General features: G+C 43.8%; 2 protein-coding genes across 3 annotated transcripts in view; one reads left to right on the top strand and one right to left on the bottom strand.

Moving 5' to 3' along the window:
- LOC140204970 (transcription factor MafK-like) overlaps positions 1–1026 on the bottom strand; it is an 86390-nt gene extending 85364 nt beyond the window's left edge. The window contains exon 1 of the mRNA XM_072272010.1: positions 889–1026. The gene's annotated coding sequence lies outside the window, so the exon portion shown is untranslated. The remainder of the gene's footprint in view (positions 1–888) is intronic.
- Positions 1027–1181: 155 nt separating this feature from the next.
- The window catches only part of pla2g6 (phospholipase A2, group VI (cytosolic, calcium-independent)), a 138342-nt gene continuing 122798 nt past the window's right edge, over positions 1182–16725 (top strand). For both annotated transcript variants that reach the window (XM_072272009.1, XM_072272008.1), the window contains exon 1: positions 1182–1242. The gene's annotated coding sequence lies outside the window, so the exon portion shown is untranslated. The remainder of the gene's footprint in view (positions 1243–16725) is intronic.

Here is a 16725-nt window from a genome sequence, read left to right as displayed (position 1 = left end):
ACTACGGAGCATTAACAAATCTTCCTGTTTGGATATTCAAGCAACACACATAAAAGTTGCTGGTGAAGGCAGCAGGCCAGGCAGCATCTCTAGGAGGAGGTACAGTCGACGTTTCGGGCCGAGACCCTTCGTCAGGACTAACTGAAAGAAGAGCTGGTAAGAGATTTGAAAGTGAGAGGGGGAGATCCAAAATGATAGGAGAAGACAGGAGGGGGAGGGATGGAGCCAAGAGCTAGCAGGTGATTGGCAAAAGGGATATGAGATGATCATGGGACAGGAGGCCCAGGGAGTAAGACAAGGGAGGGCGGAAACAGGGGATGGTCAGGGGGTATAGTCAGATGGAGAAATTCGTCCCTTTCCAGTTCAGGGGCAAATCATCTCTTCTGTATCCTGGAAAACAGCCCAATGATCCAAAATTCTGATGCCCTCCCTCCTACAGCAACTCCTTAGCCAAGTGTTGAACTGTATAATCTTCCTAGTTCTGGCCTCAGTAGCACCTGGCACGGATAGCAATCCTGAGATCACAACCCTGGAGGTCCTGCCCTTAACTTAGTACCTAACTCCCCGAAATCCCTTTGCAGAACTTTGTCACTCTACCTACCCATGCCATTGGCACCTACACGGACCACGACCTCTGGCTAATCACCCTGTCACTTAAGAATGCTGAGAACTCGATCCAAGATGTCCCGGACCCTGGCATCCGGGAGACAACATACCATATGCTTTTTTTTGTGCTTCATACTGCATTTTCTTGGAATTTCATTTTTATTCCATGAGAATTCTATGATAGAGTAAGACAATGACATCTATCGATGAAAATTCGCCTCTAGTACAGCAGGCAACAGTAGTTAAGGAAGCTAACAGATTGTGATCAAAATAGCCTCCTACCAGTATCAATACACACAAATGCTGGATGAACTCAGCAGGCCAGGCAACATCTATGGAAAAGAGTAAACAGTCAACGTTCGGGCCGAGACCTTTCATCAAGACTTGTTTGTAATTCTCCTAATGATCTTCGCGCCACCCTGCCCGTATCAAAGATGGCACCTCTCATTGCTGTCCTCAGAGACGGAGCAACTTAACCACGGGTCGATATCCGCCCGGGGTCGCCGACAGTCACATGAGGCGATCCAACCTCCTTCCATGTAGCCCAACGATTGGTTATCCAGGGGCGTGTTCTGGAGCCGATTGGTTGAGGCGGCTGTCTGTCGGGTTGGCGAGGGAGCTTGGTTTCGTTTTCAGGTAAATGGAGTTTTCATTGATGGGGAGTAAATGAAGCGCAGGAGGTTTAGGGGGTGTTGGGTTTGAGCGAGGAGCAGTTTCCATGACAGTGGGGCCATGCCTGAGGAGTGCAGCATCCTTGGCGGCGGGGGCGGTCAGCAACCCAGCTCAGTGAGGCACCGTGTGATGGTGGCGTCACCTCGCCTTGTGCTCGTGTTTCTCAGCTGCAAATGCTGGAGGCCACTCGTCCCCTTGGGTCTGTGCTAGCTCACAGATCCATCCCACGGCCCTCCCCACTAGTTTATTTCCTCGTGGAGTTATGCAGCGCGGAGGCAGGCCCTTCGGCCCAGTATTGCATGCTGTCTAAGGCATCCACCTGAACTTGGAGGCGCAGATTGTGAACGTTGTGTCTCTGCTGCGTGCCAGGTGATGCCACTACACATATTTGTAGACTTGACAATAAACTTGACTTTGCCTTTGAAGAAACTGCAGATGCTGGCATCTGGAGAGAGACAGTCCGGGAATGGCAGCATCCTTGAAAAAGGGAAGTTCGCGTTTCGGGTGGAGACCTTAATGAGGTTGAGAAGAAGGGTCTGGACCTGAGACGTAGGCTGTCCATTTTTCTCCTTTGATGCTGCTTACTGGGGTTCCAACATCTGTGTGTTGCCATCTGACCTTGTCCCATTTACCTGTGTTTGGTCCACTTTCCTCCAAACCTTTCCTATCCACACAACTCTCCAAATGTATACTAAATGTCATTATACTTAACTCGAACACTTCATCTAGCTGCTTGTTCCACATACCCATTACATTCTGTGTGGGGGAGAAAAAGTTGTCCCTTTTAAATACTTCCCTTCTCTCCTTAAGGAAAAACTTCTTCACACAGAGAGTGGTGAATCTGTGGAATTCTCTGCCACAGGAAACAGTTGAGGCCAGTTCATTGGCTATATTTAAGAGGGAGTTCGATATGGCCCTTGTGGCTATGGGGGTCAGGGGGTATGGAGGGAAGGCTGGGGCGGTGTTCTGAGTTGGATGATCAGCCATGATCATAATAAATGGTGGTGCAGGCTCGAAGGGCCGAATGGCCTACTCCTGCACCTATTTTCTATGTTTCTATGTTAAACCTAGTTCAAGATGAAGTTCAATGTTGTCAGGTATGCATATATTGGCTCTAAATACAATGAAAATGAGTTTTTTAGCAGCAGCACAATACGTTTCAAGATGAGGACAAACATGTTAATGTAAATTATACATAACTTACATATGTGTGGAAAAAACAACAATAAAGATAATTGTGTAATTCCCTCAAACAGTCTTAACAAGAGGGGTCATCATTTCCCTGGCTATAGGTTGACTCATTATAGAGCCTAATGGCCAAGGGTAAGAATGACCTCATATAGCGCTCTTTGGAACAGCACAGTTGTCTTAGTCTATTACTAGAAGTGCTCCTCTGTTCAGCCAAGGAAGCATGCAGAGGGTGAGAAACAGTGTCCAGAATTGCCAGGATTTTCCATAGGGTCCTTTGTTCTACAACAGCCTCTAGTGTGTTCCATTTGACTCCTATAACAGAGCCACACACTTTCTAATCAGTTTGCTGAGCCTGTTGGCATCACCCATGTTGATGCCATTGCATAGCAGATTGTATTGGTGACAACAGATTGGTAGAATTTGTGAAGGAGAGGCCTGCATACTCCAAACGACCTCAGTCTCCTCAGGAAGTAAAGGCAACTCTGGCCCTTCTTGTACACAGCTTCTGGGTTGGTGCTCCACACAAGTCTGTTATCCAGGTGCACCCAGGTCCTCACCACATCTATGTCCTCACAGGGAGCAGTGCAGGCTTAGTCTTCCTAAAGTCCATCACCATCGCCATTGTCTTACTGATGTTAAGCTGCAGATGATACAGCTTGCACCATTTGACAAAGTCCTCCACAGGGCCCTGTATTCGTCCTCCCTTTATACACCCAACTGTTGCTGAGTCGTCAGAATTTCTGCAGATGACATGACTTAGTGTCGTGTCTAAAGTCTGAAGTATACAGGGTAAACAGGAAGGGAGCCAATACAGTCCTCTGTGGGGCCCCAGTGCTGCTTATAACCATGTCTGACTCTGACACACAGCTCTGAAGCCTGTGGTGACGTGTGATTATTTGAGTTATTATCGCTGTCATGTCAGCTTGAACCAGTCTGGCCATTGTCCTCTGACCACACCCATTAACAAGGCGTTTTCACCCACAGAACTGCTGCTTACTGGATATGTTTTTTGTTGTTCCTCTTGTTCTCTGTAAACTCTAGAGATTGCTGAGCATGAAAATCCCAGGAGATCAGCAGTTTCTGAGATATTCAAACCAATCCATCTGGTACCAACAATCATTCCAGTCAAGATTACTTAAATCACACTTCTTCCCTATTCTGGTGTTTGGTCTGAACAACAACTGAACCTCCTGACCATGTCTCTATGCTTTTATCTATTATGTTGCTGCTCCATGTTGGCTGATTCAATATTTGCATTAACAAGCAGTTGTGCAGGTGCACCTAATACTCCTCAGCATCTCTAATGACCATGGCTGGTTTACTTCCCAATTTTGGTGAGCCAGTCAATCCTGTGGATCGTCTGGCAACCTGGAGTTTGGTGATTCCGTGTCAAATGAGGACTGATCATTAGATGACGGTCCAACTCAGTACAGAGACCTTATAATGTTTAAAATGGCACGACCAAATGTATGTGACAGCTTCCTGGTAGTCAAAAAGCTAAGAAATCCAACTAAAACCATCACTGAAAATACCTTTTCTGAGGTAAGTTGTGTTAAATTGTCAGCGCAAACAGTGAAGGGAGGAATGATGGTGAGGCGAGTTTGGGGGATGAATCATTGCAGATAGATGGAGTTCCGATGCCCGTATAGCTGCCTGAGGAGCGAGATTGGATCATTCTGGGTGCCGAGAGGAGAAATCGGGGCCTGGGCAGAGGAGATTGGATTTTGATGCACGTACAACTGCCTCAGGTTGGAGCTGATTTGAAGAGCTTGAGAGCAGCTTCGGGCTGGGCGACAAAATCTGGGCCCCGTGCGAGTCGCTGGGCAGCATGGTCTAGGCCTGGTGCCTGGGTCCTAATGCAAGTAGTGTTTGCAGCAGTGGTGCGAGATACAATAGGCTGTTTAGACAATTTAAACACTGGCAAAGATTGGAGGCGAGAGCCAGTTTCGCTCACCCTCTGCAATCTTCAGTCCTCCTTTCAGGGCGCTGGAGCCTCTGGCTGTTCTGTCGTTGGGTGAATTTAAATGCTGGTCTAGATAGGTTGAAAAGACAGGGTGTCGGTCAGGATGAGAGCCTATTTCACACTTTATCCACAATGGACATCTCCATGGCGTTGAGGCGATGAATACTGTCCTGGCTGCTGTGCTTTGTGCCCACTAATATGATGAACTGATAAGCGAGGTTCGGATCTGAGGACTTATTATTGATTCGGAATGCTGTTGTTCGCTTCAATTGTTTGCATGATTTGTATTTTTTTCTTTCTCTCGTGCATCGAATGTTGGTCTTTTATTTTTATTTTTATTCCTTTTTTTCTTTAAATTGGGTTCTTTCTTGCTTTGTGGCTACCTGTGAGCAAGCAAATCTCAAGGTGTATAATTTATACATTCATTGATAATAAATGCACTTGAAGTCATGTTTCCTTTCAATTAGATGATGGCATTTCCTCTACATCAGTGTTGCCTGGAAATGGCAAAGGTTTGTTTAAATTTATGCTCCAGGCATGGGTATTGTCAGCTTCATGATGTAGTGTCTGCTAGTAATACGTATCTAAATACTATTATGAAACATAGGCTCCAGTAAATGAATGCCTTATGCTAAGGAAAGTACTTTCACTGCAGAGCTGGTTACACCTGAACAATGTTATCTATCTGTTGATCATCATTGTGGTTATTTTTAAAATTCACATGCATGAGTTAAACACATTTGACTGGATGTCACTTGAGAGCTCAGGGTGAAATAAGATTTACATATGTTTTATTATGTTGTCACCCAATATATTTTTTCATCTCAAGCGTTAAATGCATCAATTTGTTTTCATGAACTGCCTTCTGCACTTTAAAAGAGAGCATTAGCAAGAATAACGAAATATTTGATACTAAGGATTCTGCAGCTTTTTCCCATGACTGCATGGATTTCCTCCGGGTGCTCCAATTTCCTCCCAAATTCCAAAGACATATGGGTTAGTAAGATAGGCTGGATGTAGAGAGGGTGTTTCCAGTAGTGGGAGAGTCTAGGACCAAGTGCACAGGCTCATAATATAAGGAGGTTCCTTTAGAACAGATGAGGAGGAATTTCTTTAGCCAGAGGATGATGTATCTGTGGAATTCATTGCCATAGATGGCCGCGGAGGCCGTCAGTAAGTACATTTGAAGTGGAAGTTGATAAGTTGTTGATAGTAAGGGCATTGAGGGTTACAGGGAAAAGGCAGGAGAATGAGGTTGAGAGGCTTAATAAATCAGCCATGATGGTCTAGCTCTCTGCTGGTCTTGTGTGTCTTATTCAGGCAGATAACCAACAGAGGCAGGTTTAAATGGAAGGGTAAAAAGGAGGGAATTTTAGACATTAAGGCTGTGCCAGCTCAAAGTACATCTGCCAGCGGTAGAGGGACAAAGTTGGGGTCGATTGAGAGGCCAAGAATTGAATGTAGGAGAATAGAGCTGGAGGAAATTAGGGGGAATGATGGGGATGAGGGCAAAGCCATGGACAGATTTGATAGATAGGAACGTGATGCAAACATAAGGCATCTACAAGGGTGTATAGATTTGGCAAGTGGAGTACCATGTGGAAAAATCAGAAATCGGCTATTCTGTCTACATAGTGAGAGATTGCTGAGCTTGGAGATGCAGAGGGACCTGAGTGTTCTAATGTGTGATTTGCAAAAGAGTTTCATGCAAATACAGTGGGTAGTTAGGAATAGATCGGGAGATAATGTTGTCCAGAAGGTCCAGAATGAGGCAAGAATCTTATGGTTACAGCCGTTTTAGTAGATGTTCATCATAGTACAGATTTGACAGGGTCAGACTCTGCCAGCAGGCAAGGCAAGTAAAGAACTAATAAAGAAACTTGATCAGATGCTTTCCTTTTATCCTGCCAACTTTCAAGATAGTTCAATGTCATTTCAGTACTTAAGTGTAAAGGAGAACAAAAGAATTGTTACTCTGATCCACTGCAGCACAAAAACCACACGGTAAAATCAATTTCAAAGTAAGATTGCATGCATGTCACCTGATGCAATCCTGTGATTCTTTTTCCTGTGAACATACTTAGCAAATCTACAGAACAGTAACTGTAAACAGGATCAGTTATCAACAAACTGTGCAAATAAATAATATTTATTTATAGTATAACGAGATAGAGTCCTTAAAGTGAGATCATCGATTGTGCGAACACCAGAAATCGAATGAGTATAGTTATCCCCTTTTGTTCAAGAGCCTGATGCTTGAGGGGTAGTAACTGTTCTTGAACCTGGTGGTGCGAGTCCTGACCTGTATCTTCTATCTGATGGCAGCAGCGAGAAAAGAGCATGGCCTGAGTGGTGAGGATCTTTGATGATGGATGCTGCTTTTCTGTGGCAACATTTCATGTAGATGTGCTCAATGGTTGGGAGGACTTTACCTGTGATGTACTGGGCCAAATACGCTACCTGTTGTAGGATTTTACACTCAAATGCAATAGTATTCCCATAACAGACCGTAATGCAGCCAGACAGCACACTTTCCACCACATATGTATGGATGTTTCCCAAGGTTTTCGATAACATGCTGAACCTCTGTAGTCTCCTGAGGAAGCAGAGGTGCTGTCGTGCTTTCTTTGCAATAATATTTATATGATTGATCCAGAACAGGTCCTCTGAGATCCCAGGAATTTAAAAGTTATAGACCCTCTCCACCTCTGATCCTCAGATGGGTACTGGTTCATGGACCACTGATTTCCCTCTCCTGAAGTGTACAATCAGTTCCGTGGTCTTATTGACATTGAGTGAGAGGTTGTTGTTATTACACCACTCAGCCAAATCTCCAATCTCCCTCTTGTATGCTGATTCATCACCCTCTTTGATACGGCCCACAACAGTGGTGTCATCAGCAAACTCGTATATGGTGTTGGAGCTGTACTTAGCCATACGGTCATAGGTGTAGAGCAAATAGTGAAGGGGGCTAAGCACACACCCTTGTACTCCTGTGCTGTTGGAGTTTGGAAAAAATCTCCACAATGTGAACTGACTGGGGTCTTCAAGTGAGGAAATCCAGGATCCATTTGCCCAGGTCTTGGAGTTCACTGATTAGATTTGAGGGGATAATGGTATTAAATGCTGAGCTGTAGTCAATAAAGAGTATCCTGATGTATGCATTTTAGCTGTCCAGTTGTTCCAGGGTTGTGTGAAGAGCCAATAAGATGGTATTCTTGATCTCCAGACTTGAATGCCTCTAATCTGGCTACAATGATGCAACAATAAAAAAAACACAGTAAATAGAAATACATAAGATAGCTTATATACATTGATTGTATATCCATAAAATGGTACTAGGCACAGGTGTGTCTGTATATAAGGTGCCTCTGACAGGAAATGATAAAGTAGTGATAGTTGGGGGTGTGGAGGGGTGGGTTAGTGAGTGGAGGTGTTGATCAGCCTTACCGTTTGGGGAAAGTGACCATTTTTGAGTCTGGTTGTCCTGGTGCAGATGCTACGTAGCCTTCTCCCGAACTGGAGAGGGCAAACAGTCCATGAGAAAACTGGACTGAACCAGTTTAGATAAGAAACGTTAAGAGGTACTATCTGAGTTGCACTTCAATTTTGCGAAGAAACTACAGAAATATTGAACCAAATATGCTGCAAATGACTAAAAGTTTACAGATAAACAAGATGATTATACAAGCATGTAAGCAAGCTGAAGGAAAGCGAAAACTACAAAGTCAAAAGTAAATTTATTATTAAAGTATGTATATGTCACTATATAGAAACATAGAAACATAGAAAATAGGTGCAGGAGTAGGCCATTCGGCCCTTCGAGCCTGCACCGCCATTTATTATGATCATGGCTGATCATCCAACTCAGAACCTTGCACCAGCCTTCCCTCCATACCCCCTGATCCCTGTAGCCACAAGGGCCATATCTAACTCCCTCTTAAATATAGCCAATGAACTGGCCTCAACTGTTTCCTGTGGCAGAGAATTCCACAGATTCACCACTCTCTGTGTGAAGAAGTTTTTCCTAATCTCAGTCCTAAAAGGCTTCCCCCTTATCCTCAAACTGTGGCCCCTCGTTCTGGACCTCCCCAACATCGGGAACAATCTAGTCTGTCCAATCCTTTTAGGATTTTATACGTTTCAATCAGATCCCCCCTCAACCTTCTAAATTCCAACGAGTACAAGCCTAGTTTATCCAGTCTTTCATCATATGAAAGTCCTGCCATCCCAGGAATCAATCTGGTGAACCTTCTTTGTACTCCCTCTATGGCAAGGATGTCTTTCCTCAGATTAGGGGACCAAAACTGCACACAATACTCCAGGTGTGGTCTCACCAAGGGCTTGTACAACTGCAGTAGTACCTCCCTGCTCCTGTACTTGAATCCTCTTGCTATAAATGCCAGCATACCATTCGCCTTTTTCACCGCCTGCTGTACACAAAGAATCTATTTCACCCACGTTGCCTGGGCTAACAGAAAAAGGGCTATCTGGACTCACCCCAATTTGAAGACAGCATTGAGTGCACATCTATGGCCTTTTTAACTGTGATGCAGAGTTTTATTTCTAACGCTCTTTTGAATTTTTTGTTTTATATATATAAATCAATACATCAAAGTGTCATTTGTGTCAAATCAAATTCTCATCTCCCTTTTTACTGAAAAGCCTTCAATTACTTCTTGTTATTGACCTCTCTGTTAAAGGAAATTTGTCATCTTTGTTCATGCTATCTAAACCTCTGGTAATTTTATATACAGTGTGCTACTTAAGCCAACTCTCTACTGTCCCAGAGGAAATTGCCGGCTAAAATATTCTTACCCTACCCCTAAGGATAATACCTTGAAATTAAACTTCTTGCAGGCATTTACAGGAAAATAAAGAAATATAATAGAATTGATGGAAAAACTCTATATAAACAAAGACTGTCAAACAACCAATGTGTAAAGGAAGACAAACAGTGTATAAATAAAATAATAAAACTGAGATCGAGTTGTAGAGTCTTGGAAAACGAGTCTGTAGGGTGTAAAATCAGTTGAGAGTTGAGATGTCTGAAGTTATCCACAGAGTTTAGGAGCCTGTTGCTTGAAGGTTAATAACTGTTCCTGGTGGTATGGAATCAAGCCTCCTGCCCAATGGTAGTAGCAAGAAGAGGGCATGGCCTGGATAATCAGACCATAAGAATTAGGCCAATTGTCCCATCAAGTCTGCTCTGCCACTTCATTATGGCTGATCCAAGTTTCCTGTTAGCCCCAATCTCCCGTCTCCTCCCTGTGTCCTTTCATGCCCTGACCAATCAAGAATCTATCAACTTCTGCCTTAAATATACATTAAAGACTTGGCCTCCACAGCTGCCGGTGGCAAAGAATTCCACAGATCCGCGACTCTGGTGAAAGAAATTTCTCCTCATCTCTGTTCTAAAAGGACCCCCTCTATTCTGAGGCTGTGTCCTCTGGTCTGAGATTCTCCCACCATAGGAAGCATCCTCTCCACGTCCACTCTGTCAAGATCTTTCACCATTTGATAGGCTTCAGCACATCCTTTCTAAGGGGCCCAAAACTGCTCACAATACTCCAGGTGAGGTCTCACCATTGCTTCATAAAGTTTCAACATTACATCCTTGCTTTTATATTCTAGTAGTCTTGAAATGAATGCTAACGTCACATTTGCCTTCCTCACTAAAGACTCAACCTGCAAATTAACCTTTAGGGACTCCTGCACAAGGACTCCCAAGTCCCTTTGTACCTCAGTTTTATGGATTTTCTCTCTATCTAGAAAACAGTCAAACCTTTCATTTCTTCTACCAAGGTTCATGACCATACACTTCCCGACACTGTATTCCATCTGCCACATCTTTGCCCATTCTAATCTAAGTCCTTCTCTAGCCTTACTGCTTCCTCAAAACTACTAGCCCCTCCACCTGTCTTCATATCATCTGCAAACTCTGCAACAATGAGTGTTCTTGATGATGGATGACACTTTCTTGTTGACAGCACAATAGAAACAACAATCTGGACCTTAATCCAACATTAGGAAAAATAAGAGATGTTATGTTTCAGCTGTCGAGTACTGATGGACCCACATCTGGTGTACTGTGTACACTGTTACTATGCTTGCTTAAGAAAGAATGTCTGTGTATTGGAAGCAGTCAGAAGAAAGTAAACTGCGGGTCTTCACCATCTTACAAATTACTAAATTCTCAAAATTACTAAATTCCCAATATCCCATGCAGTATTAATCTTCAGGCTCTGCCTCTCAGGGTCTTGTGCCAATATTATTTTCTGACGTTATGTGCTGTGTGTGACTTGTGTTTTGCACCTTGGGCTCGGGCAAACACTGTTTCATTTAGCTGTATGTTTCTGTATGGTTGAATGACAATTGAACTTTAACTTGAACTTAAGTACAACGTATACATATAAAGTTAGCATTTGAGAGGTGATTTGCTGGCTGATAAGGCACTATTGGCATTTTCTGCCATGTGAAAACAAATAGTTTACAGGAAGGGAACTCTGCTCTATCCTGGGAATGACATTTGACTAATACGTCGAATGGGTGGAGTGTCTTCTGATGAAAGATTGAATTGGCTAAACTTACATCTGTTGAAGTTCAGAGGAGTGAGACAGGAATTTGATGAATGTCATTAGGTGCAGAGGGTGGATGTGGAAACAATTTTCCCTCTTGTGGAAGAATCTGGAACTAGTGACTATTTTAAAATGAGGCATTCATTTAGACAGATAAGGCAACATGTTTTCTCATGTGAGTGTGAAGTTTTGGAACTTTCTTCCAGAAATGTCAGTTGAGGTCAAGTCATTAAATATTTTTAAGGCGGAGATAGATAGATTCAAGATGAGCAAGAGAGTGAAAGTTCTTTGAAAGTATAGATGTAAACATAGAGTTGAGCTCGCAGTCTGATCATCCAGTCTTACTAAATAACGGGGCAAGCTTGATGGATTGAGTGGCCTCCTGATCCTAATTTATGTTTGTATGTAGATCATATCACTTGGATCAGTTCATGCACTCCAGTACAGTGTACCATCTTTAGCGAGCAAGATGTCAATAGTTTTAAAATAAAGCCAAAATATAATCTTGTTGATTAATGTTCCTTACTGGAATATAATTACAAAAGCTTCTGAAGAGTCTGGCTTTATATGTTGCCCTTCATCAAGAGCATTCCTTAAGATAGATTCCTATAATTCACTTTCAGTCATTGTGATTTTATGATTATAATTTATTAAAATTAATTGAAAAAACAAGCAACCTGAAATTGAATTAGTATGCAAAATGCATAGACTTGAAACAAATCCTTTTAATATTGTGCTTGCACGTGCTTGAATGGCTTCATTGATATTTAAAGATTAGAAGCTTTTAAATCACATCAAGGATTGAAGTGACATATTTCTGCTTTTATCTCCAATTGCCTACATGCCAAAACTATTTTTTTATCTTCTCTTAGAACAGTTAACGATAGCTAAACTCCTCACGCAAACCTGAGACGTTACAATTGTTTGAATCATGACACCGCATGCTTGTATTTCTTTGAGGTATAGCAGAGAATTAGATTTAAAATGTTTGCTTCTAAACTAGATGTTTCAACTTTTCTTCCTAGAATTTGCCACTGAGATTATCTCTAATCTGTAATCATATGTAATCTTGTTATTATAATAGGACTAAAATTATTTTAAATCTTTAGAACTGCTGATGCACGACTTTGCTGCAAATTGGATTTCACTGTATCGGATTGCCATTCACAATTGCTTACTCATGGTTTGGCACGTTGATTGTAATTTTGAAATTTGTAATGAGTGTGTAATAGCAAGAGCAAAATACCGCTGATGGTGGAAATCAAACATCAATGCTGAAAAAGCTGGGTGCACTCACCAGGTCAGGAAGAGAGGCACCGGGAGCGGGGAAGAAGAAATGTTTTTTTGGCACATGAGAATACTGTTCTGTCTTTGTACATTCCATTGACATTAGAGATGAAGAACAGGACATTCAAAAATCATGAATAGGTGTGAGTTCTACAACAGAAATGCTGTCTAACTAGTAACCAATCTGGTGAGTAGATGACTAAATTGCAGTCGGTACAAGTCAAGACATGATGCGTTCTAGTTTACAGAGGAAAATCACATTTAAATGCCTTGTTTTGATATCTCTATATAATTAGAAGGCACTGCTGGAACGTGCTGTTTCTGACTCATTTAGCCTCTGGGCATCCAAATGTACAAATATCCATAGCACCGAATGGAGGATATAGGAGACGGCGATAGTCCTTTAGATTTTTAGTTCAATCAAACCTGTTTTTGATAATATGAAAGAGAAAAACCAGAAACTTGAAACAAAAGGAATACAGAGTAGCTCAGAAGAGGGAAAAGACAATTTTTTAAAACTAGGTATGTTACTGTCCTAAGAAGTAAAAACTTGAAATGTCAATAAGCCTTTTCGCAGAATTGTTTGGTGATACGCAGAGGTGGGCAGTGGTAACTCCCAGTGCAACAACAAGTTAAGGTCAGCCATCTAGAAAACCATAATCTAAGGGAGCTTTTAGATGGGCTGGAAATAAAGGGTATGGATGATGTGCAGACAGAAGGGATTGGTTGAATCTAGATCATGCTCAACACAGACATCGCAGGCCAAAGGGGCAGTTCATGTACTGTATCGTTCTGCGTTCTGTCTCGAGAATGCAGTGGGGAACTATTGTTGTAAAGGCTAAACGTCAAGTGCCCTACTCAAGGTAAATGTGAGAAGGTAGGGATGTTGGATAAAGGTGATCAAATGAAATGTTCAAGTTAAATTTTGAAGGAAAACATGAGGACAGATCCTGCAAGGGGCAAGTGTATGCATAGTAGCATTGCTCATTAGTTCCTCAGCAGCAAGAATGTTTCATCTACTTGAAAACCCGCCTGAAAGCAAAAAGTAGTGCACACTGAAGGCTCCCCATTACAGACTTTTGGACTATCGGAGTCAGATCGCACCAAACAGTTGCTCTCCTTACCCGGCTGGGGGAGGTGGTGGGATGTTAGGCCTTTGGAGATAATGGACCACATGCTGTCTCTCCTGGCGAAATCACCACCCTTGTGTTATTTTTAAAGAACTCTTTTTGCAGTAAGTGCCTGATCAAGTTTGTATAACCTTTGCTAATACACCCATGAATGACCATAGGGAGCTTGCTAAAATGGCTGATAGTCTACACTCAGCGGAGGCTGAGGTGTATAATTCCTCCTCCTTTCCCTGCGTCAATAAATCTGGTCAGCAGGGCCTCCAACACATGCATGCCTGCAGCTGCGAAACAGACAACGCTGGGTTTATGCTTTTACCATGAGCGCGAGGAAGTGCCGACCACCTTGCAGCTTCGACAGTGCCAGTGCACCAGGATATCAGAGGTCAGTGAACACTGTGGCAGTTCCAGCTGCCAGAGTTGTCTACTGTTCATTACAGACACCTTTTCAGAGCACTGCTTCTTTTGTGACACGGGTGCTCAAGTGAATGTGCTATCAGCATCGCCTATTGATGAGAAGGCAAAGAGTGACAAAACCTCGCTGGAGGCTGCCAATGGTAGCAGGATCCTGATGCTTATGGGACACGACGGGTGACACTCTGCTTCAGTGGGCGACATTACACATAGGACTTCATCCTGGCTAAGATGGCTGGACCTCTTGCTCTGTGCAGATTTTCTATGTGCCCAAGAGCTGTTAATTGATCTAAAGAACTGCTGGATTGTAGATCAACTGGCCTGCCGGTCCATGCCCGCGCACATAGACTGAACCCAGAAAAGCTGTCGACTGCGAAAGCTGAGTTTGCCAACATGGAAAAGTTTGGCATTGTGTGCAGGTTGAATAGCCCGTGGGCTTTGCCCCTTCATGTGGTCCCTAGCAATGGTGGTTGCCGCCTATTCACCACTCCTGATCGTTACCCGATCCCGCACATCAAAGACTTTTCAGCACGGTTAGCTGGAAAGTTGACTCAGTTAGGGGCTACTATCAGGTGCCCGTGTGCTTGGAGGACATTCCCAAGATAGCTGTGATAACCCCATTTAGCTTTTTCGAGTTTCTGCGCATGCCATTTGGGCTGAAAATGCAGCACAGACTTTACAACAGCTGATGTGCTCTGTTTGACAAGACTTAGATTTTCTTTTTGTTTTCCTGGATGACGTACTTGTTGCCAGTGCATCCAAATCCGAACATGTATCTCGTCTCTGCACACTTTTTGAGCGTTTAAGGCAACGTGAATTGATTATTAATCCTGCTAAATGCCAGTATGGGTTGTCAAGCATCAACTTTCTTGGCCATCGCACCTCTGCAGAATGTGTGAAACCCTTCCCATCAAAAGTCTCTTATTGTGGATTTTCCACTATCCCGCATTACTATAAAACTACAAGAAGTTTTAGATATGGTGAATTTCAATCACTGCTTCATTCTACGAGCTGCTGAACTTGTGCTTCCTCTGTAGAGTGCTCTTAAAGGCAACACCCCTAGCCATGTGCTTGACTGGTCAGCGGACATAACTGGAGATTTGATGACACCAATGAGCACTTTCCACGTGACCCTACTGGCATACCCACTTCCAAATGCACCTATAGCCATTACTACTGAAGCTTCAGACTATTCTGTGGGTACTGTGCATTAATAGTTGGTCGGAGGCGTGTGGCAGTTACTTGCCTTCAGCTGGCAGCACAATTCCCTTGAAAGGAAGTACAGCACGTTTGTCTCTGAGCTTCTCTGTCTCTATCTAGCTGTCCACCATTTTTGCTTTCTACCAGAGGGTCGCCATTTCACAATGTTTGTTGACCACAAACCCCTTGTGTACACGTTGGCCAAAGTATCAGACCCTTGTTCTGCACAGCAACAATGCTACCTGGCCTACATATCAGAGTTCACAACAGGCACACAACACATCAAGGGGAAAAGTAATGGAGTGGCTGAGTCTTCTCATGGCCAACCTTATGGGTTGAGGCCGTACACATATGGGTTGACTATGCCGACATGGCAGCCAACCAAGCCACTGACCCAGAGATCCAGGCTTACTGAACAGCAGTCACAGGCCTGCAGCTGGCTGACATTAAGTTTGGGGAAGCTGGGAAATCTCTCTTGTGCAATGTCTCAACCAGTTGCCCTCACCACATAGTGCCCGCAAACCAGAGGCATACTGTTTTTCACTGCATTTATGGCCTCCCCATCCAGGCTGGAAGGCCTCACAGAAACTGGTTGCACTGAAGTTTGTGTGGCACAGCCTTATAAAGGACGTGGGTAATTAGACTGCAGCCTGTGTTGAATACCTCAGGGCGAAAAATAGCTATCACGTTCAGGCACTATTGGCACCTTTTGAGATCCCTGAGCGACGATTTGACCCTGTTAATGTTGACCTGGTTGCTCCTCTTCCCACGCTGCTCTCCGCCATGCGGTTTCATGCACCTCCTTATCATGGTGTACCTACCACAGGCAGGTGACCAGAGGTTGTCCCTCTAGCATCAGTGATGACCACAGCCGTGGCTCAGGTGTTCATCAGCTCCTGGGTTGTTCGGTTTGGCACCCCATCTGTCATTACTTTAGACTGTGGTCCCCAACTCACGTAAGTCCTCTGGGCTGCGCTGGCCCAGATCCTCAAAGTTAGGCTGCATCACACCACGGCGTGTCACCAGCAGTACAATGGCCCATGCGAGTGGTTTTACTGCTCCTTAAAGGCTGCTCTGAGGGCTTCCCTGGCTGATGACTTTTGGCATGATCATCTCCCGTGGGTCCTGCTGGGCTCAGCAGAGCTCCAAAAGATGACCTGTAGTTATCTGTGGCTGAGTTAGTATGCGGGCAGCGATTATGAGTGCCAGGAGATTTTATTCCTGACACCATGACTGGCTGGTTGGCCTCCCAACAACATTCCGCCCTCCTCAGTAAGCTTGTTTCCTTTGCAACTATTCCTACCTCCCATCATGGCATACAGCACTCTTGAGTTCCTGTTGACTTACATTCCGCTTCATTTGTTTTTGTCCACCATAGTGCACGTCAACATCCCCTTAGACACCCTTACAATGGCCTGTTCCTTGTTTTGGAATGGAGAGAAAAGATTTTTATCATAGGAAGGGTAAAATGAATGTATTTCGGAAGATTGCCTTAAACCAGACTACCAAGATTTGGAGGATTCAACTACCATGCCTCTGACATCACAATGTGACCATGAGCGTGTCAACACACCTCTGGACAAGCCAGGGGCACCTGCTGTTCCTCCACCCATGGAAAATAGGACCCGAGGTGGGAGGAGCTCCGGACAGACTCTCAATGTTGGTTTTGGTGAACTCGGGGGGGGGG

Source organism: Mobula birostris, chromosome 11 (assembly GCF_030028105.1).
Source record: "Mobula birostris isolate sMobBir1 chromosome 11, sMobBir1.hap1, whole genome shotgun sequence".
NCBI lineage: Eukaryota > Metazoa > Chordata > Chondrichthyes > Myliobatiformes > Myliobatidae > Mobula > Mobula birostris.
This window is presented reverse-complemented; position numbering and strand designations above follow the sequence as displayed.